The 20,269-nt window shown below is 50.1% G+C and overlaps 1 protein-coding gene across 1 annotated transcript in view; it reads right to left on the bottom strand.

Moving 5' to 3' along the window:
- LOC142559425 (adhesion G protein-coupled receptor B2-like) overlaps window positions 1–20,269 on the bottom strand; it is a 588,333-nt gene that overhangs the window by 197,696 nt on the left and 370,368 nt on the right. The gene's annotated exons all lie outside the window — the stretch shown is intronic.

Raw genomic sequence — 20,269 nt, 5'->3', positions numbered from 1 at the left:
GACAAGCTCGGCAGGCTTTGCAGGCTGACGGATCCAAACACCGTCCCTTCCGATAAGTGCAGAAAGCATCACCGAAAAAAGTTTGTCGAGTGTGTACACCGGGTGGTGTACAACCTCCCGCTTTCATGTGGGAAGAAATATATCGGACAAACTGGGTGTTGCCTCAATGATCGGCTCCGCGAACACAGCAACAATGTAAAAAACGGCTCTGGTGGTTTCTTGGCGATCCACTGTCACGATCATGGCTGCAAGCCTCTTGAGGATCAATGCACGATTGTTTCCCGTGGCAGTACGCAGCTCATCCGTGAGATATCTGAAGCGCAGATGATCGCGAAATTGGGTGATGCGTGTGTTAGCTTCCCGTCTCTGGCTCTCACAGAAAAAGAATTAAGTTACTTGTAGGCGGCATCACATGACACGTAACCATGTTACATGAATTCGCACTTCATTTCCTTGTAAGCGCATGCGCGATCTACGTTGTCTGCCATGTATAAAATGACGCAGTGGCACAATAAACTTAGTTGAAAGTTTGCGCTTGGTGTGTCGTCTTCTCTCACGTCCATGTGGTTTTTTATGTCGTGCAATATCATTTAAGCAATGGATTACCAACTTGCCCGGAATTAAACATGATGTCACAATTCTATTAATTGCATCTAAATTGATCTAAAGTAGATCTAAATCGGACAAAATTGATATGCTACACATGCATCTCAAGAAATTGAGTAATATGGAAATAAAGATCTTGCAGAACCCTCATACACAACGCAACGAATTCGCGTAAAATATAAATTGACATAGAGAACTTGTCCGCTTTTAATGATCTAATGGATGCTGTTTACAGAACGGCGATATTTGTTCTTGATGCAGCGCTATTAATTTATAAACTTCATGCGTGTATTATATCTGAAATTTAAAATAATAAAAATTATTTTTACAAAATTCAGAACACAAATCGAAATTTCGCTTCAAACCGTCGCTAGATTTCAACTTACTCTCTCAAATGCAATAAATTTCATTATAATTGGTCCAGAGGTAGTCTCAGAAAAACGTTTTGGCGTTTTACATGTATATGAATAGGCCGCGGCAAAGTTGGGCCCAAGCTAAATATTCCTCTTAAGCTCATGAAGCAAGATAACCTGTCCATGCTCTCATCCTTACTTTATAAGAAGCCTAACGTACCACCAATATGCCGGCTGCTTCTAACTGCACCAAACAAGACTATTAAACCAATACAAGCAATGGTGATATTATTTTATCATGAGAGTGTTCAGATTTGTAACCTTTGGATGCAGAGTAAGTTGAGAAATTGTGTGCATAATTAACAAAGCTAACTTAATTACCTTTTCAGTATTCGTTCTTACATGGCTAAAGAAATTAGCAGCTTGGAGCCCGTCCTCGATATTATGCAGCCAAGCGAAGACATTTCGATTAAACATGCTTCTGAAAGAGGCATGCGAACAAAAATTTTCTAAATAAACGCTCTTGGAAAGCGTAACTGACGCAGAAAAAGAACATACGTAAAGTCACAGAACAGCACTTCAAGATGGGACACAAAGGAGTAACCACACACAAACTGCGCTAACAACTTGAAGCACTGCTCTTTCTGTGATAATGAAGCAACTAGCCCGTTAGTCATTACTTGCAAACCTGTAAAGTCAACCTGACCGCACCTAGCCTTTTGTGATGCTGTCATGGCCCCGTGAGCATGTTCTTTGTGGCCGGCCAGTCCGCTTTCGATTTTTATTCACGCTGTTGTTTCGAAGGCAAGCAGTTTAAATTCCTATTGACAATATAGCAGCGAAAGTGTGCCGCCGAAAGCTGGCTTTAGTAAGATCTTGATGAGGGCTAGTTGGTTGATACTTAGAACTGAGGTGAAACAGCGCGAAAAAGAGGAGGACACAAGGAAAAAAAAATACCAAAAACAGCGCTTGTTTGTGGTATACGTTTCCTTGTGTCCTCGTCTTTTTCGCGCTGCTTCAACTCAGTTAAAAGCTTGCTTGGTCGCTGAAGCGATGCATGACGCAATGATCGTGCAGATATAGCGTGTTGCTGGCATCAAGACAATGTGCTGCCGCCGAGGACAGGAAGACAACAAAAGTGAACAGCTTGGTAGCTGCTCACGGAGCCGTGCCGATGGTGACGGTGCCATCGTGACACAATCTGGGGCGGCGGTATTGACGACTGGGCCATTTATTTTCTTTATTTCGTTTTTTTTGTGTAGCGAAGCCCTTAAGCGGAAGTTCTAACTCGGGCCCAACTCCAGCGCGGCCTATTCAAATGGATGTAAAACGCCGAAACGATTTTCTCAGGTAACCCCTGGACCGATTTTACTGAAATTTGCTGGATTCTAGAGAGAACGGTAAATTCTAGTGACTTTTGGAAGCGGACTTTCCATTTAGGGCCTGAATGTTAGAAGAATTTTAGAGATTTGAAAGTGCGCAAAAGATAGAAGCGCGAAGTTCACGAATAGCTCCGCATCAAGAATAGATATCATGGTTTTGTAAACGGCATCCATTAGATCTTTCAAAGCCGACAAATTTGATATATAGATTTATTCCTTACGTAAATTCGTTACTTTGTGTACAAGGGTTGTGCAAAAGCTGTATTTCTATATTACTAATTTTCTTTTGAGATTCATGTATTTTGTCCGCTTTAGATGTGCTGTAAGTTGCATTACACAGAATTGTGATATCATGTTTCATTGCCGAAAGACAGAGTTGTAAACTTGATGGTTTCGTTTTCCAAAAATTTGCGATTTTTGCCAATTTTCAATAAACAAATGATGACCTAAAGCGAAAATTCGAAACCAACAGTCACTAGATTTTACGTTTTTGTTCAAGTGCAACAAATCTTGTGAAATTCGGTGCAGCGGTTGCCGAGAAAAACGAATTCTCCTTTTACATATATTTAGATAAAATCACCCGATCTAAAGCTTCCTCTTAAGGGCTACTTTCTCCCCTATCGTGTCCGCATACAGAACAATATCCCAAAGATAGTACAATGCCGGACTGACCCGCGGCGGCGGTGAAGCAGGCGTTAAGCACTCCCCATCCGTGGGCCAATCCGGAAGATACTGAAATACCGACCCGACAAGCCCGCGGCGGTGGTGAAGCAGGCGTTAACCGCTCCCCATAAGTGGGTAGATCCCGAAGATAGTACAATACCGACCCGACCCTCGGCGGCGGTGAAGGAGGCGTTAAGCACGCCTCATACGTGGTCCAATACCGAAGATAATCCAATACCGACCCGACCCGCGGCGGTGGTGATGCAGGCGTTAAGCGCTACCAATACGTGAGCCGATCCGGAAGATAGTGAAATACCGACCCGGCCCGACTCGTGGCGGCGGTGAAGCACGCGTCAAGCTCTCCCCATATGTGGGCCTATCCCAAAGATATCGTTACGTGTAGCTGGAGCCCAATACTATATACAATTTATTTACAGGGAAGGGAAGCTAACGGAAGGCCAAAATTGCGACGCTATATCAAGAGGGCCCACGTCGTCATCTTCCTCCTCAGTGCAACCTCACTGTGGCGGCTGTTCCGTAGCATCGCCCCCGGCGGTAGAAGCACCGTCCCGGTCCTTAATCTACACATCAGCGGTGAAAGGTGTCTGATATCGCTTTAGTCTCGCCACGTGAACGATGTCACTTGCAGCTGACGATGACGCTGATAGGTCGGCGGGGATGACTTCATACGTGACATCGGTCACTTGTCGCACCACATGGTATGGGCCAGTGTAGCGCGACAGCAGCTTTTCTGAAAGACCAACACGTCGAATGGGTGACCAGAGAAGCACCAGAGAACCCGGAGTAAAGTGCACGTCGCGATGGTGGTAATCATAGAGGCGTCTCTGATGCTCCTGTGAGGCCTCGAGACGGGTGCGGGCGAGCTGGCACGAGTGGTCGGCGTGCGCGATCGCGTCGCGGGCGTATTCAGTGGTTGAACGCGTGGCCGAGGGCAACAAAGTGTCCAAGGGCAACGCGGGTCCTCGGCCATATAGGAGATAGAATGGTGAATAGCCGGCGGTGTCGTGACGCGATGAATTATACGCGAACGTCACATATGGTAAGTGAAGATCCCAGTCGTGGTGGTCGCTCGCAACGTACTTTGAAAGCATGTCGGTGATGGTCCGGTTGAGGCGCTCCGTGAGGTCGTTGGTCTGTGGGTGGTAGGACGTGCTGAACTTGTGCTTTGTCGAGAAGGAGCGGAGAATGTTCTCGATGACTGCAGACAGAAAGCTGCGGCCACGGTCAGTGAGTAATTGGCGCGGAGCACCATGCACTAAAATGATGCCATAGAGCAGAAAGTCAACAACGTCAGTAGCACAATTTGTCAGAAACGCTCTGGTGATTGCGTGCCGCGTCGCATAATCAGTAGCGACGGTGACCCACTTATTTCCGGACCCCGAGAGAGGAAACGGTCAAAGAAGGTCTAGACCAACACGGAAAGAGGGTTCCGGTGGGATGTCGATCGGCTGGAGACATCCAGCTGGAGGTGTGGAGGGCTTCTTCCGGCGCTAACAGGGCTCACAAGCGGCAACGTAGCGCCGCACGGAGCGGGCGAGACCCGGCCAAAAGAATCGACGGCGTACACGGTTGTATGTGCGCGAGACGCCCAAGTGTCCAGTCAAGGGAGCGTCGTGAAGTTGTTGGAGGACAGTCGAACGCAGGTGTGGTACAATTACAAGCAGAACGTCGAGGCCGTGTGGTTCGAGATTGCGGTGGTATAATGTCCTCTCCTTAAGGAGAAACATCCGAGGAGAGGCATCGCCAGGCGTTGACTCCAGATGGTCGATGAGGGCTCGTAATGAAGGATCGCGGTGATGCTCGTTGCCGATTTCAAGCAACTGGGAGACAAAGAAAACGCAAGCGATGGCGTCCGCATCAGCCGGTTCGTCGACGGGGTAGCGGGACAAACAATCGGCATCCTGGTGCAAGCGTCCCGTCTTATATACCACGGAGAAGGTATATTCTTGCAGGCGTAATGCCCAGCGAGCGAGTCGTCCCGTGGGGTCCTTGAGTAAGAATAGCCAACAGAGCGCGTGGTGATCAGTGATGACACAGAAGGGGCTTCCGTACAAGTATGGGCGAAACTTCGCAACACCCCACACAAGAGTGAGGCACTCGCGCTCTGTCATTGAATAATTGCGTTGAGCGGGTGATAAAAGTCGGCTGGCATAGGCTATAACGCGGTCATGTCCACGCTGGCGTTGTGCTAACACTGCTCCTATGCCGTGACCACTGGCATCAGTTCGAACTTCCGTTGAGGCAGACGGGTCAAAGTTGGCCAGAATTGGAGGCGTGGTAAGGAGAGTAGTGAGCTGCAAAAAAGATGCGGCATGATCAGGTCCCCAAGGAAATGGGGCATCTTTCTTCAAGAGGTCGGTAAGGGGACGTGCGATAGTCGCAAAATCCTTCACACAGCGTCGGAAGTATAAGCACAGCCCTACGAAACTACGAACGTCCTTGGTAGACTTCGGAACAGGAAAGTTCGGAACGGCGCGAATTTTGTCCGGATCAGGTCGCACGCCTCTGGCGTCCACGAGGAGTCCAAGGACGGTGATTTGGCGGCGAGCGAAGTGACATTTTGAAGAGTTCAACTGGAGACCGGCGCGGTGAAACACGTCAAGCATCGCTGAAAGACGGTCTAGATGCGTGTCAAATGTGGGCGAATAAATGATGACGTCGTCTAGATAGCACAAACAGGTGGACCACTTGAACCCCTGAAGCAAAGAGTCCATCATTCGTTCGAAGGTGGCGGGCGCGTTACAGAGACCGAAAGGCATCACCTTGAACTGATAAAAGCCATCAGGGGTAATAAATGCAGTCTTCTCTCGGTCCATGTCGTCGACGGATATCTGCCAGTAGCCGGACTGTAAGTCGATAGAAGAAAAATAGGTGGCACCGTACAAGCAGTCTAGAGCGTCATCAATACGAGGCAAAGGGTACGCGTCCTTTTTTGTGATTTTGTTCAGGTGGCGATAATCTACGCAAAAACACCACGCTCCATCCTTCTTTTTGACAAGTACGACGGGAGAAGCCCAGGGACTACAGGAAGGCTCGATAATGTCATTTGGAAGCATCTTTTTCACTTCCTGTTGGATAACAGCTCGTTCGGGCGCAGAAACACGATATGGACGTCGGTGAATAGGGTTCGCATCGCCAGTGTTTATGCGATGGCTCACGACGGACGTTTGACCCAAGGGTCGATTGTTAAAGTAAAAAATGTCGCGATAGCCGTCAAGAACGCGGTAAAGGGCTTCAGCTTGAACAGGTGTAAGGTCAGAGGAAACTATCTCAATGTCGACGTCAGTACCGTGCGATGACGTCACGGTATGGGCTAAGCTGTGACGATCTTCCACTTTGAATGGCTCGATCTCATCATCCTGCAAAGCACTAATTATAGCCAATGAAATCCCCTGAGGCAGAACTTGCGTGGTTGGCGCCAAATTGACAAGGGGAAGGCAGGTGCGGTTGCCAGTAATCGTCAGCACAGTGTGCGGCACGCTAACACCATGTGTAAGTATAACTGCCGGAATCGGTGCGACCACGTAATTACCGTCAGATACAGCTGGTGAGGACGGCAAGTCGACGCGTGTCACAGATTCAGGCGGTAGGCGAATATACTCCATGCAGCTCAAACGGCTTGGAGGTGGGTCCACAGGGTCGGCAAGAAGAGGCAAGTCAAGGCGAAGTGAGCCGGCCAAACAGTCAATGAGGGCCGAATGATTAGCAAGGAAATACAGACCGAGAATGAGGTCGTGAGGGCAATGCTCGATGACGGAGAAGAGAACGACGGTTTGTCTCTCAGCAATGGTGAGTCGGGCAGAGCAGATGCCAACAATAGCGACAGTCCCTCCGTCGGCAACTTGTACAAATCGGTTCGGGGCGGGCGTCAGAACTCTCTTGAGCCGACGGCGAAGAGCAGCACTCATGATGGACACATGCGCCCCAGTGTCAATGAACGCGCACGCAGGAACATTGTCGACGAGAACGTCCAAAAGATTCTTGTTCGTTGGTAAGGTGAAGCAAGGATTTCGTGCCAATGTCGTCTTTGCAGCTTCACCTCCAGAAGCTGCACTGTATAGATTTCCGGTAGGGGGTGCGGCGAGTAGGTCGGAGAAGGAACACGGCGTGACGGGGGCGAACGAGATTGACGAGGGGAAGGAGAAGGCGAGCGGGAGTAGAGGGGTCGTTTCAGAGGTGTTGCAGGGTCAGATGATGGAGCGGGCATAGAAGGGGCGAAGGGAAAGGACGCGCTAGAGGGGCGAGGGTGGTAATCAGGAGGATAGCGCATCGGAGAAGTCCAGTGGCTGCGGCAGTGGCGAGCGACATGTCCAATGCGTCGGCAATTAAAACAGATCGGCCTGTCGTCCACTTTTCGCCATTCGGAGGGGTTACGCTGTCCGTAAGAGGAGTAAGAAGAGCGCGGTGGGGACGTGCGTGGAGACAAAGGTTCCGAGCGTACGGAACGGATGGATTGCGCGCCGACGTTGGACAACTCTTGACGGACGATGGCCTGGATCAAAGAGATTGTCGCCGGAGAATGATCAGGTGACGGGAATGAAGGCACCGCCGGTTGTGCCGCTTCGACCTCACGATGAATGATGCCGGTCAAGTTGTGACATCGCGATGGCTGGTGGAAGAGGTCGTCACAGGATGACGTAGCAGCTGTGTTGGGAAGTCGCGTGATGTGCTGGGATACCCGGCGACATTTACCATGCTCAAGACGGCGGCACTCCTTGAGGATCGCATGGATGCTGGTGAGGTTCGTAAACACCAGTAAATTGAAGGCGTCGTCAGCAATGCCTTTGAGGACGTGAGTAACCTCATCGTCCTCAGGCATGGTCGGGTCAGCCTTGGCACAAAGGGCCAAGACGTCGAGAATGTACGACACGTAGGACTCGGTCGACGTCTGTACACGTGTGGCAAGGGCATTCTTGGCATTGACTTGGCTACATCGCGATGGCTGGTGGAAGAGGTCGTCACAGGATGGCGTAGCAGCTGTGTTGGGAAGTCGCGTGATGTGCTGGGATACCAGGCGACATTTAGCATGCTCAAGACGGCGGCACTACTTGAGAATCGCATGGATGCTGGTGAGGTTCGTAAACACCAGTAAATTGAAGGCGTCGTCAGCAATGCCTTTGAGGACGTGATTAACCTCATCGTCCTCAGGCATGGTCGGGTCAGCCTTGGCACAAAGGGCCAAGACGTCGAGAATGTACGACACGTAGGACTCGGTCGACGTCTGTACACGTGTGGCAAGGGCATTCTTGGCATTGACTTGGCGACCGAACGGATTGCCAAAAAGGTCGCGGCGCTTCTTTTTGAAGAGATCCGAGCTAGAGATCTCCTCTTCGTGAGTCTGGAACCATGCAAGTGGAGCTCCGTCGAGGTAGAAAAGAACGTTCGCAAGCATAATAGTCGGATCCCACCTGTGACCGGTGCTGACACGTTCGTATAAGCGGAGCCAGTCGTCAACATCAGGATTGCCGACTCCGTTGAAACCACCAGGATCTCGAGGGGGGGAAACGGCGACGTAGGTCGGGGCTGCCGGCGGAGACGGTTGCATAGATGAAGTGCCGCCAGCAGGAGCCGAAGTTGCACTGTCGCCGTAGCGACCGCTGCGAAGCTCCATGACGGGTACGGCGAACGTCCACCTCCACCAAATTAATGTTACGTTCAGCTGGAGCCCAATACTATATACAATTTCTTTACAGGGAAGGGAAGCTAACGGAAAGCCAAAATGGCGACGCTATATCAAGCGGGCCCACGTCGTCTTCTTCTTCCTCGCTGCAGCCTCACTGTGGCGGCAGTTCCGTAGCAATATTAATACCGACCTGACCCGCGGCGGCGGTGAAGCAGGCGTTAAAGGAAAGCTGAAGAGTCTGTCGAATTCAATAAGACGCTCATATACGGATGCGGGAACCTTATAAACCATGTAGGTAAAATTTGGGGTTTTTTTTCAATTTTCAGGAACGGAGGAATGGAGGAAGCCTAAAAGCAGTGAAGAAGAAACTAGGAATTGGGAAGAATCAGATGTATGCGTTAAGAGACAAAGCCGGCAATATCATTACTAATATGGACGAGATAGTTCAAGTGGCTGAGGAGTTCTATAGAGATTTATACAGTACCAGTGGCACCCACGACGCTAATGGAAGAGAAAATAGCATAGAGGAATTCGAAATCCCACAACGCCGGAAGAAGTAAAGAAAGCCTTGGGAGATATGCAAAGGGGGAAGGCAGCTGGGGAGGATCAGGTAACAGCAGATTTGTTGAAGGATGGTGGGCAGATTGTTCTATAGAAACTGGCCACCCTGTATACGCAATGCCTCATAACGTCGAGCATACCGGAATCTTGGAAAAAGGCTAACATAATCCCAATCCATAAAAAGGGACGCCAAGGCTTGAAAAATTATAGACCGATCAGCTTGCTGTCTGTTGCCTACAAAGTATTTACTAAGGTAATCGCAAATAGAATCAGGAACACCTTAGACTTCTGTCAACCAAAGGACCAGGCAGCATTCCGTAAAGGCTACTCAACAATAGAGCATATTCACACTATAAATCAGGTTTTAGAGAAATGTGCAGAATATAACCAACCCTTATATAGAGCTTTCATTGATTACGAGAAAACATTTGATTCTGTCGAAACCTCGGCAGTCATGGAGGCATTACGGAATCAGGGTGTAGACGAGCCGTATGTAAAAATACTGAAAGATATCTATAGCGGCTCCACAGCCACCGCAGTCCTCCATAAAGAAAGCAACAAAATCCCAATAACGAAAGGCGTCAGGCAGGGAGATATGATCTCTCCAATGCTATTCACAGCGTGTTTACAGGAGGTATTCAGAGACCTGGATTCGGAAGAAATGGGGATAAAAGTTAATGGAGAATACCTTAGAAACTTGCGATTCGCTGATGATATTGCCTTGCTTAGTAAGTCAGGGGACCAACTGCAATGCATGCTCACTGACCTCGAGAGGCAAAGCAGAAGAGTGGGTCTAAAAATTAATCTGCAGAAAACTAAAGTAATGTTTAACAGTCTCGGAAGAGAACAGCAATTTACAATAGGCAGCGAGTCACTGGAAGTAGTAAGGGAATACGTCTACTTAGGGCAGGTAGTGACTGCCGATCCGGATCATGAGACGGAAATAATCACAAGAATAAGAATGGGCTGGGGTGCATTTGGCAGGCATTCTCAGATCATGAACAGCAGGTTGTCATTATCCCTCAAGAGAAAATTGTATAATAGCGGTGTCTTACCAGAACTCACCTACGGGGCAGAAACCTGGAGGATTACGAAAAGGGTTCTACTCAAATTGAGGACGACGCAACGAGCTATGGAAAGAAGAATGATAGGTGTAACGTTAAGGGATAAGAAAAGAGCAGATTGGGTGAGGGAACAAACGCGAGGTGATGACATCTTAGTTGAAATCAAGAAAAAGAAATGGGCATGGGCAGGACATTGTAATTAGGAGGGAAGATAACCGATGGTCATTAAGGGTTACGGACTGGATTCCAAGGGAAGGGAAGCGTAGCAGGGGGCGGCAGAAAGTTAGGTGGGCGGATGAGATTAAGAAGTTTGCAGGGACGGCATGGCCACAATTAGTACATGACCGGGGTTGTGGGAGAAATATGGGAGAGGCCTTTGCCCTGCAGTGGGCGTAACCAATCTGATGATGATGATGATGAATCGTCGGTTGAAATCGCGCTGTAGCTCCGCCCCCCGTTGAGTGAGTGAGCGGAGCGGAGACCGGAAACCGCGGTGTTGTGACGTCAACTCTAGTGTTTCGTTCGTTCGCAGCGTCCGCGACCGTGCCTGCCCGCGATTGTTTCTGCGTGCGTGCCATCGTAATCTGCTTCGATCGACCCTGCATTCCTTTGTTGGTGCGTCTGCGTGTATGCAGAGTGGTAGTCAACGTGCGTGGTAGTCAACCTGAGTGGTAGTCAACGTGAGTGGTAGTCAATATTGTTGCGGGAAGGAAGAAGCGTTCGTCTATTTACAGGTAGCTTTTAATGGCTGAGCCAACAAGCGTAGAGCATCGATCTTGCTAAAACACTTCTTCGTCGTCTCCAAGACCACCATCAGCGTCGTCTTCTTTCCACATTACCGACTGTGACATCACCCCCGTCGGAAAAAGCACCTGATTGGTGCGGCTCATCGGTCGAAGAAAGGTAAGGTTTGAGACGGCTGACGTGGATGATGTCAGAGAGGGGTGAAGGCACCGTGGCATTCAGCGGAGACACTTCATATGTGACTGGGGTCACCTGGCGCAGGATGCGGTAAGGGCCATAGTATCGCGAGAGTAATTTCTCGGAAAGACCAACATGCCGAGCTGGATACCATACTAGCACAAGAGCGCCTGGTTCGTAGTTCACGTCGTGATGGCGCTTGTCGTAACGGTACTTCTGGCGTGTCTGGGAAGCAGACAGACGAATGCGGGCAATCTGGCGTGCTTGGGTCGCTGTGGCTATTACATCCCGAGTGTACTCTGTCGGCGAGTCGAGTGTGGTCGAGAGGAGTGTCTCGAAAGGCAAAGTCGGCTCACGGCCGAAGAGGAGATAGAAGGGTGAATAGCCAGCTGTGTCGTGGCGCGAGGAATTGTAGGCGAACGTGACAAATGGTAGAGCAATGTCCCAGTCGCGGTGATCGGAGGAAACATACATTGCGAGCATGTCCGTTAATGTGCGGTTCAGGCGTTCGGTAAGACCGTTAGTTTGAGGATGGTAAGCGGTAGTAAGTTTGTGTTTAGTAGCACATGATCGAAGTAGGTCGTCTATGACTTTGGCAAGAAAGTATCTGCCACGATCGGTGAGAAGTTGACGAGGTGCACCGTGGTGCAAGATAACGTCGTGAAGCAAGAAATCAGCGACGTCTGTAGCGCAGCTGGTCGGTAGGGCTCTAGTAATGGCATAGCGAGTTGTATAGTCCGTAGCGACGGCAATCCACCTATTTCCGTCCTCGGATATAGGGAATGGTCCAAGGAGATCAAGGCCAACGCGAAAAAAAGGGTCGGCCGGTATATCCAAAGGCTGCAGCAGTCCGGCAGGAGGCACAGCAGGTCTTTTTCGGCGTTGACACGACTCACACGCGGCAACATAGCGCCGGACGGAGCGGTTGAGACGCGGCCAGAAAAACCGTCGCCGAATTCGGTCATAGGTCCGCGTGACGCCAAGGTGTCCAGCGGTGGGAACGTCGTGCAGTTGCTGCAGTACAATCGTTTGCAGATGAGACGGAATGGCGGTTAGGAGCTCGGGCCCATCGGGGTGCATGTTGCGGCGATACAGGATGCCATTTTGTAGTACGAACATGTGAAGGGATGGGTCAGACGGAGCAGAGAGCAGGCGTTCGATAATGGGGCGTAACGACTCGTCGCGTCGTTGTTCAGCGCCAATGTCTTGCAAGGCTGAGAGGGAAAGAACGCAGATCGGTGCGACATCCACTAAACCGTCCGGTACATCGACGGGATGACGAGACAGGCAGTCTGCGTCCTGATGTAGACGACCCGACTTGTAGACCACAGTGTAGGTGTATTCTTGCAGCCGTAGGGCCCAGCGACCGAGGCGGCCGGTGGGATCCTTGAGGGAGGAAAGCCAACAAAGGGCGTGGTGGTCGGTTGTAACTGTAAATGGTCGTCCATATATGTAGGGTCGGAACTTGCCCACCGCCCAAATGAGGGCGAGGCACTCGCGCTCAGTAATCGAGTAATTGCGCTCGGCGGGAGAGAGGAGGCGACTGGCGTAGGCGATAACGCGGTCGTGCCCACATTGGCGTTGAGCTAAAACTGCACCGATTCCGTAGCCACTGGCGTCAGTGCGGATTTCTGTCGGAGCGGAGGGGTCAAAATGGGCGAGAACAGGAGGTGTAGTAAGCAGCGTGATGAGCTGCGAGAAAGCAGACGCTTGTTCAGAGCCCCAATAGAAAGGAACGTCTTTCCTCAGGAGGTCAGTCAGGGGACGGGCAACATGGGCGAAATTTTCCACAAACCTGCGGAAGTAAGAGCAAAGGCCCATAAAGCTGCGAACATCTTTGGCACAAGTTGGTACAGGGAAATTCTGCACAGCATGAACTTTAGCGGGGTCGGGGCGAATGCCTGACGAATCGACAAGGTGTCCGAGCATAGTTATTTGGCGGTGACCGAAGTGGCACTTGGGCGAGTTGAGCTGTAAGCCAGCGGTGCGAAAAACAGAAAGAACAGATGAAAGTCTTTCAAGATGTGTCGCAAAAGTTGAAGAGAGGACGATGACGTCATCCAAGTAGCACAAACAGATGGACCATTTCAAACCACGCAAGAGCATGTCCATCATCCGTTCAAAGGTCTCCGGGGCATTGCACAAGCCAAATGGCATTACTCGGAACTGATATAGGCCGTCTGGTGTGACGAATGCGGTCTTTTCACGGTCCATGTCATCCACGGCGATTTGCCAATATCCAGAGCGAAGGTCTATAGATGAAAAATAAGTGGCACCGTGGAGACAATCCAGAGCATCGTCAATGCGGGGAAGTGGATACACATCTTTCTTGGTGATCGTGTTTAGATGACGATAGTCAACGCAGAATCGCCAGCTGTTATCCTTCTTTTTGACGAGCACAACAGGGGACGCCCACGGACTGGAAGAGTGTTCAATAATCCCTTTGGCAAGCATCTTGTCAACCTCGCTCTGGATAACTTGTCGTTCAGAGGGCGACACCCGGTATGGGCGTCTGCGAACAGGTGCTGCATCGCCGGTATTTATCCGATGCGTCACGACCGTAGTTTGACGCAAAGGGCGATCGTTCAGATCGAAAATGTCGGAGAAGGACTCGAGGAGGCCACGGAGCTGTGCGGCTTGTTGGGTGGAGAGGTCCGGTGCAATCATCTTTGTAAAGTCATCGGTCGGGGCTGATGCAGAAGGCGCAGAATGAGCAGTGGTTGAAGACGGCGCAACAGATAGAGCAGAAATGTGGCACTCGTGCGTTGGTGACAACGTGGCAAGAGACATGCCTCGAGGAACTACTTGCGGGCACTGTCCGAAATTTAGGATCGGAAGACATGTCTGATTGTCCGCAACAGAAACGATGGTGTGTGGGAAGGAGACATTGTGAGAAAGCAGGACTGACGTCGCGGGAGTGAAGACATAGTCTCCATCAGGTACAGGTGGGCTGGCTAAAACAGGGATGAAGGTTGCTGCAAGAGATGGCAGGCGTATAAAATCCGCGGAACAAAGCTGAGCTGGAGCTTGAGCAGGAAGGTCAATGGGAACAGGTAGGGGTAATTCAAGTTGTACGACACCGGCGGAACAGTCAATCAGAGCAGAATGGGCGGACAAAAAGTCGAGTCCGAGGATCACATTGTGAGGGCAACGTTCAAGCGCACTAAACAAAACGGACGTGTGGCGACCGGCGACACTGACACGAGCAGTACACATTCCAAGCACAGCCGGAGTTCCACCATCGGCGACCTGGAGCAGTCGAGTCGGAGCAGGGGTAAGTACCTTTTTCAAGCGCGTTCGAAGCTCCGCACTCATGATGGAAATTTGGGCTCCAGTGTCGATGAGTGCTGTAACGGGCAAACCATCCACGTCCACGTCCAGAAGGTTCCGATTAGTAGGCAGGGTCAGCAGAGGAATTTCAGGCCGGTGTTCTAGAGCAGCGTCACCTCCAGGAGCTGCCCCAGTTAGTTTCCCGTCGGAGAGCGGCGACGGTAAGCTGGGGATGGAGAGCGACGCAGCTGGGGCGAACGGGAGCGGCGACTATGTGGTGATGGCGATCGGCTGGTCGCGGTGGCTCGAGCGTTGTCAGGTGCGTCTTCAACCTCGGTGGAGAGTGATGGCGGGCGAGGATTCAGTGGGGAGCGGCGGTAGGCGGGAAAGCTTGGTCGTGAGTGGGCTGGCCAGGAACTTCGACAGTGGCGAGAGATGTGGCCCACACGTCCACAGGAAAAGCAGATGGGTCTATCGTCATGGGTGCGCCATTCGGCCGGGTTGCGATAGCTCGAATACGGACCGTATTGGCTCCGGTGAACAGGGGCAGAGGCAGCAGACGAAGCAAAGTCAGGACGGCTGGCGGAGCAGATGGATGGAAGACCTACATTCGCAAGTTCTTGGCGAATGACCGACTGAATGAGTGACACAAGCGGCCGGGAATCGTCAAAGCACTGCGTCACAGGCGTGGCAGGAGACGCTGCTTCGATTTCTCGCCGAACGATACGGACGACGTTCTCGGAGGAGGTGGGATCACGCGGTGGACAAATGTCTTCGCACGTCGACGAAGCTGCGGTATTAGGTAGGCGCGTAAACTGTTGAACTATGCGGCGACTCTTCGCGTCTTCAAAGCGGCGACATTCGTTAATGATCTCATTGACCGTTGTGATGTTCTTATAAACAAGCAGGTTAAACGCGTCGTCCGCGATGCCCTTTAAGACGTGGCTGACCTTGTCTGCCTCTGCCATATTGTTATCTACTTTGCGGCAAAGAGCGAGGACGTCCTGGATATAGGCCACGTACGATTCAGTGGACGTCTGTACACGGGTCCCAAGGTCCTTCTTTGCAGCACGTTGGCGGCCGACGGGTTTGCCGAACAAATCCCTAAGCTTCTGTTTGCACTGGTCCCAACTCGTAATCTCTTCTTCATGTGTTTCGAACCAGACCCGTGCTGTTTTCTTGAGGTAGAATATTACATTAGCCAGCATAAGCGTGTTATCCCACCTGTTGTATGCGCTGACCCGTTCATAATTCTGTAACCAGTCATCGACGTCAACGTTGTCAATCCCGGAAAACATGCCAGGGTCGCGAGGCTGGGCCAGGATGACTGTCGGGGGCGACGACGGGGCCGCGGTTGAACTGTCTCCTTCGGAAGACATGGCGGCCAGGTTACGTCCGCTGCGGAGCTCCGTCTTGCTCGATTACCCCGCACGTCCACCAATGATGTTACGGGAAGGAAGAAGCGTTCGTCTATTTACAGGTAGCTTTTAATGGCTGAGCCAACAAGCGTAGAGCATCGATCTTGCTAAAACACTTCTTCGTCGTCTCCAAGACCACCATCAGCGTCGTCTTCTTTCCACATTACCGACTGTGACAATATGAGTGGTAATCAAGGTGAGTGGTAGTCAACGTGAGTACGTAGTCAACGTGAGTGGTAGTCAACAGATGAAGGTCACTACACGTACGGCATGAACCGGGAAGCTTTGTACGCGTTTAAACCGTCTTTGTAGATTGCCGACAGCTTTGGACAGCGCACAAATGCCGACGATCGCATCCCCGCTTACGTTCCACGAGGAGGCATGCAGGAACACAACACTACAGTTGTTCGACCGGAACCGAGCTCACTAAATCGGCGAAAGATCGGCGAGATCACTAGATCGCTTGGCAAAAAACATACTCACCAAAGAGCATTTCCAACACGAGGAGATCCCAAGACTTTGCTTTCGTTCGCGTCGAAAGCACTGCTCGCACCAGCATCGTTTGCTTCTTCGAGGGGCCGGCTCTTCGCAATCGGCTCGTACATGTAGGGAGTAACGCCGAACTCCTCAGAAAAACGCAGTCTCTCTAAATTTTCCATTACCGTCTCAGAAAAACAGCACCAGACTACCTGGCACCACGGTTCATGTGTAGCGGCAGCGGTCGATTACTAGAGTTGACGTCACGAGGCGCACCGACCAATCACAGGCGGAAACGAAACGCGCGAGCTGGGCGTGTCCGCTGCTGCATTTTTCGTCAAAATAAAATGTATTTGCGCTTTCTTTCGCTCAATTTCGATACCATATTCGAATTCGGAGGGTTGAAAACCATTATGTACAGATGTTCACTGATTTTTTCTGGAAAATCTTTCAGCTTCCCTTTAAGCACTCCGCATACGTGAGCCGATCCTAAAGATAGTGAAATACCGACACGACCCACGGCGGCGGTGAAGCAGGCGTTAAGCACTCCCCATGCATGGGCCAATACCGAAATAGTGCAATACCACGACCCGCGGCGGCGGCGAAGCAGTCATTAAGCACTCCCCATGCGTGGGCCGATCCCGAAGATATTGCAAAATCGATCCGACACACGGTGGCGGTGAAGCAGGCGTTAAGCACTCCCCATACGTGGACCGATCCCGAAGGTAGTGCAAAGGCCGGCCGAACCGCGGCGGAGGTGCAGTTCGCCATGAAGGGGCCCACATACACAGTTTTGCTGGTCATCCTTCTTCACAGAGTGGAATGGCACTGAAATATTTTTTCTTATCAGCGTTTGTTCCAGCATGCGTCTGTAATGAAAACAAGAAGCAGGTATGCATGGAAAATCTAAGGTGGCGGCGGCAGGTGTAGCGCAGAAGTTAGCTTGCCCAACTCCTGCACGTACTTATATCTGCATAGACATGGGTTCTTGGTAGTGATAGCGACCAAAGCGCTCCTTTTTCTGCCCGCTCCAGCAATTGTGAAACTAACGATGTGGTTAGCGTGCCCAGCCAGTGAATGCAAATTCGAGCAGTTACGAGTGGTGGAAACCCGCTTGGGCTGATTGTGAAGAAACCTTCCTTTCTCTGTCCGCTCTCGCAATGGTGAAGCTAAAAATGAGGAGCAGGCCTGACGGACCCAACGTTGATCGTCACCATAAAATAATGGATGGACGACCTGCGGAAAGGGCAAGGCACACCAAGTTTTTAGCACTTCACTTGTCCGACAGTAAAGCGCTAAAATGGCTAGTATGCCCTCATGGGTATGGTCGACCGAATTGCTTCTCATTACTAACACTGGACTGATACTAAGAAAATGCTCCATTCGCAGAACCTCGCTACACTGAAATTAGCAAAACACTCTCAGTTTATAAAAGTAAGTGTGTCAATTAGCTGGTGTCCTTGCGTGTGTGCAGGGTATAAAGGTCCTGGCAATGAAACGGTAGTATCGACGTTTTTGTTGCAGTTACACACAAAAAAATTCGTTGAAGTGATCGGACAGCGATATACCAGCCGAGAAGACCAACCCGCAAATTAAAAAGAAAAGTAGCTGGTTTCATATTTTCCAATGTACTTTGCGCTTAGCTACCAACTGTAATATTTTTTTCTGAACTCTTATGAAGAGGAAAACCACATTACTACAATATCAACAAGAGTACACAAAATGAATTGGCTTTGAAGCTGTAACCACGCACCGCACTTTTGTACATTTAGCTCATGTAGTGTTGGGGCAACACGTTTGAGCAAAATGATTAGCTTTTCGGTCAAAGCATTGTTACAGGCGGGAAGAAATCGTTGTTAAGCCCGGTCGAAACAATACCATCTGAAATCTTATTCACTTATATATATTTATTGAAAAATCAGTATAGCCATATATACAGTTGCGCGGTGTGAGTTATATACTAGCTTGCCTCGTCAATCTCAAAAACGTATTCTCTTTGCGGGAGAAGGCCTTCGCGAAAAATGACGCAATATAACAGTAAAACATCCAGCAAGATTGCTATCCAGATGACTGGCGAAATTGTGCCCTGAGAGTGTGTCGACTAGCGTGCGATTGAAAGTTGAAATATAATCGTTGTAAGCTTGTGTTGCGTCTAGCACGAGCGAGTAGTGTTAGCGATGACATTGGTGTGAAAATGTTCAGTTCGGTCTGCTATAAATTCTTGTGGATCTCCACATTGAACATCGCAGTCGTCACGATGAGAGCACTCTTGTGACATTATTATCCCAGTAGGCTGGGAAAGCTCGAGATGTAGCTGGAATTGAGGGGTATTGGCTAACAATTATTAATATACGTACGTTGCGATGATGAAAAATATGCAGAAACAGGACTGGTGTTGTCTAACTATTCGTAAAAAGACCCGTAAATTTCAATTGGCCCACCCCAAACAATAAGTAGGCTCACCCCCAAACTTCAAGTTTGCACACCCTCAAATTTAAATTGGCCCATCCTCAAATTTAAAGTCGGCCACGCCCGATTTTTTTTTCGCCCAGCCTTAAACTTCATGTTGCCCCAATCCCAAATTTATTTTGGGCCACCCCTAATTTTCACGTTCGTCCACGCACGAATTTCCATAAATCGTCCTCCAAATTTCGAATCGACGCACCCCAAAATTTAGGTTGGCCTTCCCATATCGCCCCCAAATTCAGATTGGCCGACCCCGAGATAGCCCCCATATTTAGGTAGGACCAACCCCATATCACCCCCAAATACAAATTGGCCCGCCTGCACAACACCACCAAATTTAGGTTGGCCCACTCCAATACCACCTGCGAATTGAGGTTGGCCCACCCCCATATTCACCCCAAACTAACACTGGCCCACCCCTCGATAACCTCAAATTTAGGATGGCCCACCGCAAATCACCCACCAATGAAGGTTAGTCCACATATCAACCCCCAATTCAGCTTGGCCCAACCGCACATCAGCCCCATGGTTAGGTTAGCCCGTCCCCATGTCACCCCCAAATTTAGGTTTGCCCACCCCCATATAATCCCGGAATACAGGTTGGCCCACCCCGATATCAGCCCCATGGTTAGGGTGCCCCCCCCCCTTATCACCCCCAAACTTAAGCTTACCCACCCCTATATGACCTCAAATTTGTGTTGGGCTACCCCCATATAAGCCTCAAATTCAGCTTGGCTCATTACCATTTCACCCCAAATTTAGGTTGGGCCACTCTCCTATATCACTACCAAATTCAGCTTGCCCCATCCCTGCATTACGCCCAAATTTATGCTGATGCCACTTCCAATTTCAAGTTGGCCACCCCAACCCTTTTCATGAAGACATATGTACTTAAATTGGAAATGCTTCAAGTTTTTTTGGCGTTACAGACACGATTTTTCACGATTTTGCTACCAAATTGCTGCGGTACTCGCCAAAAACTGCTGCGCTATAAAAGCAAAGGCACCAAACGAGGGACACAGAAAAACCGGCTGTCTTACGTAGCCGATGGAATTCGCCGCCTTTCCTTTTACAAGTAGCGTGCGGATGGCGCGCTTATTAAGGGCACTACACGTGCTACAAGAGTCGGAAAACGTTTACCGCATGTAAACCGTCTGTGTAGATGGCCGACAGCTTTGGGGCAGCGCACAAATGCCAACGATCATATTTCTCCTTACGCTCCACCAGGAGGCATGCAGGAACATAGAAGTATAGTTGTTTGCCCGGAAACGAACTCACTGAATCGCTGAATACAGTTTTACAACAAAACATGCCCAGCAAAGAACATTTCTTACACGAGGAGATGCTAACACTTCGCTTTCGTTCGCGTCGAAAGTACTGCTTGCTACCAGCATATTTTGCTTCTTGGAGAGGCCGGCTACGTATACATGTAGGGAGCAACGCC

Source organism: Dermacentor variabilis, chromosome 10, assembly GCF_050947875.1.
Source record: "Dermacentor variabilis isolate Ectoservices chromosome 10, ASM5094787v1, whole genome shotgun sequence".
In the NCBI taxonomy this organism is placed as follows: domain Eukaryota; kingdom Metazoa; phylum Arthropoda; class Arachnida; order Ixodida; family Ixodidae; genus Dermacentor; species Dermacentor variabilis.
Note: the sequence above shows the minus strand (reverse complement) of the source record. Positions and strands in the feature narration are given on the sequence as shown.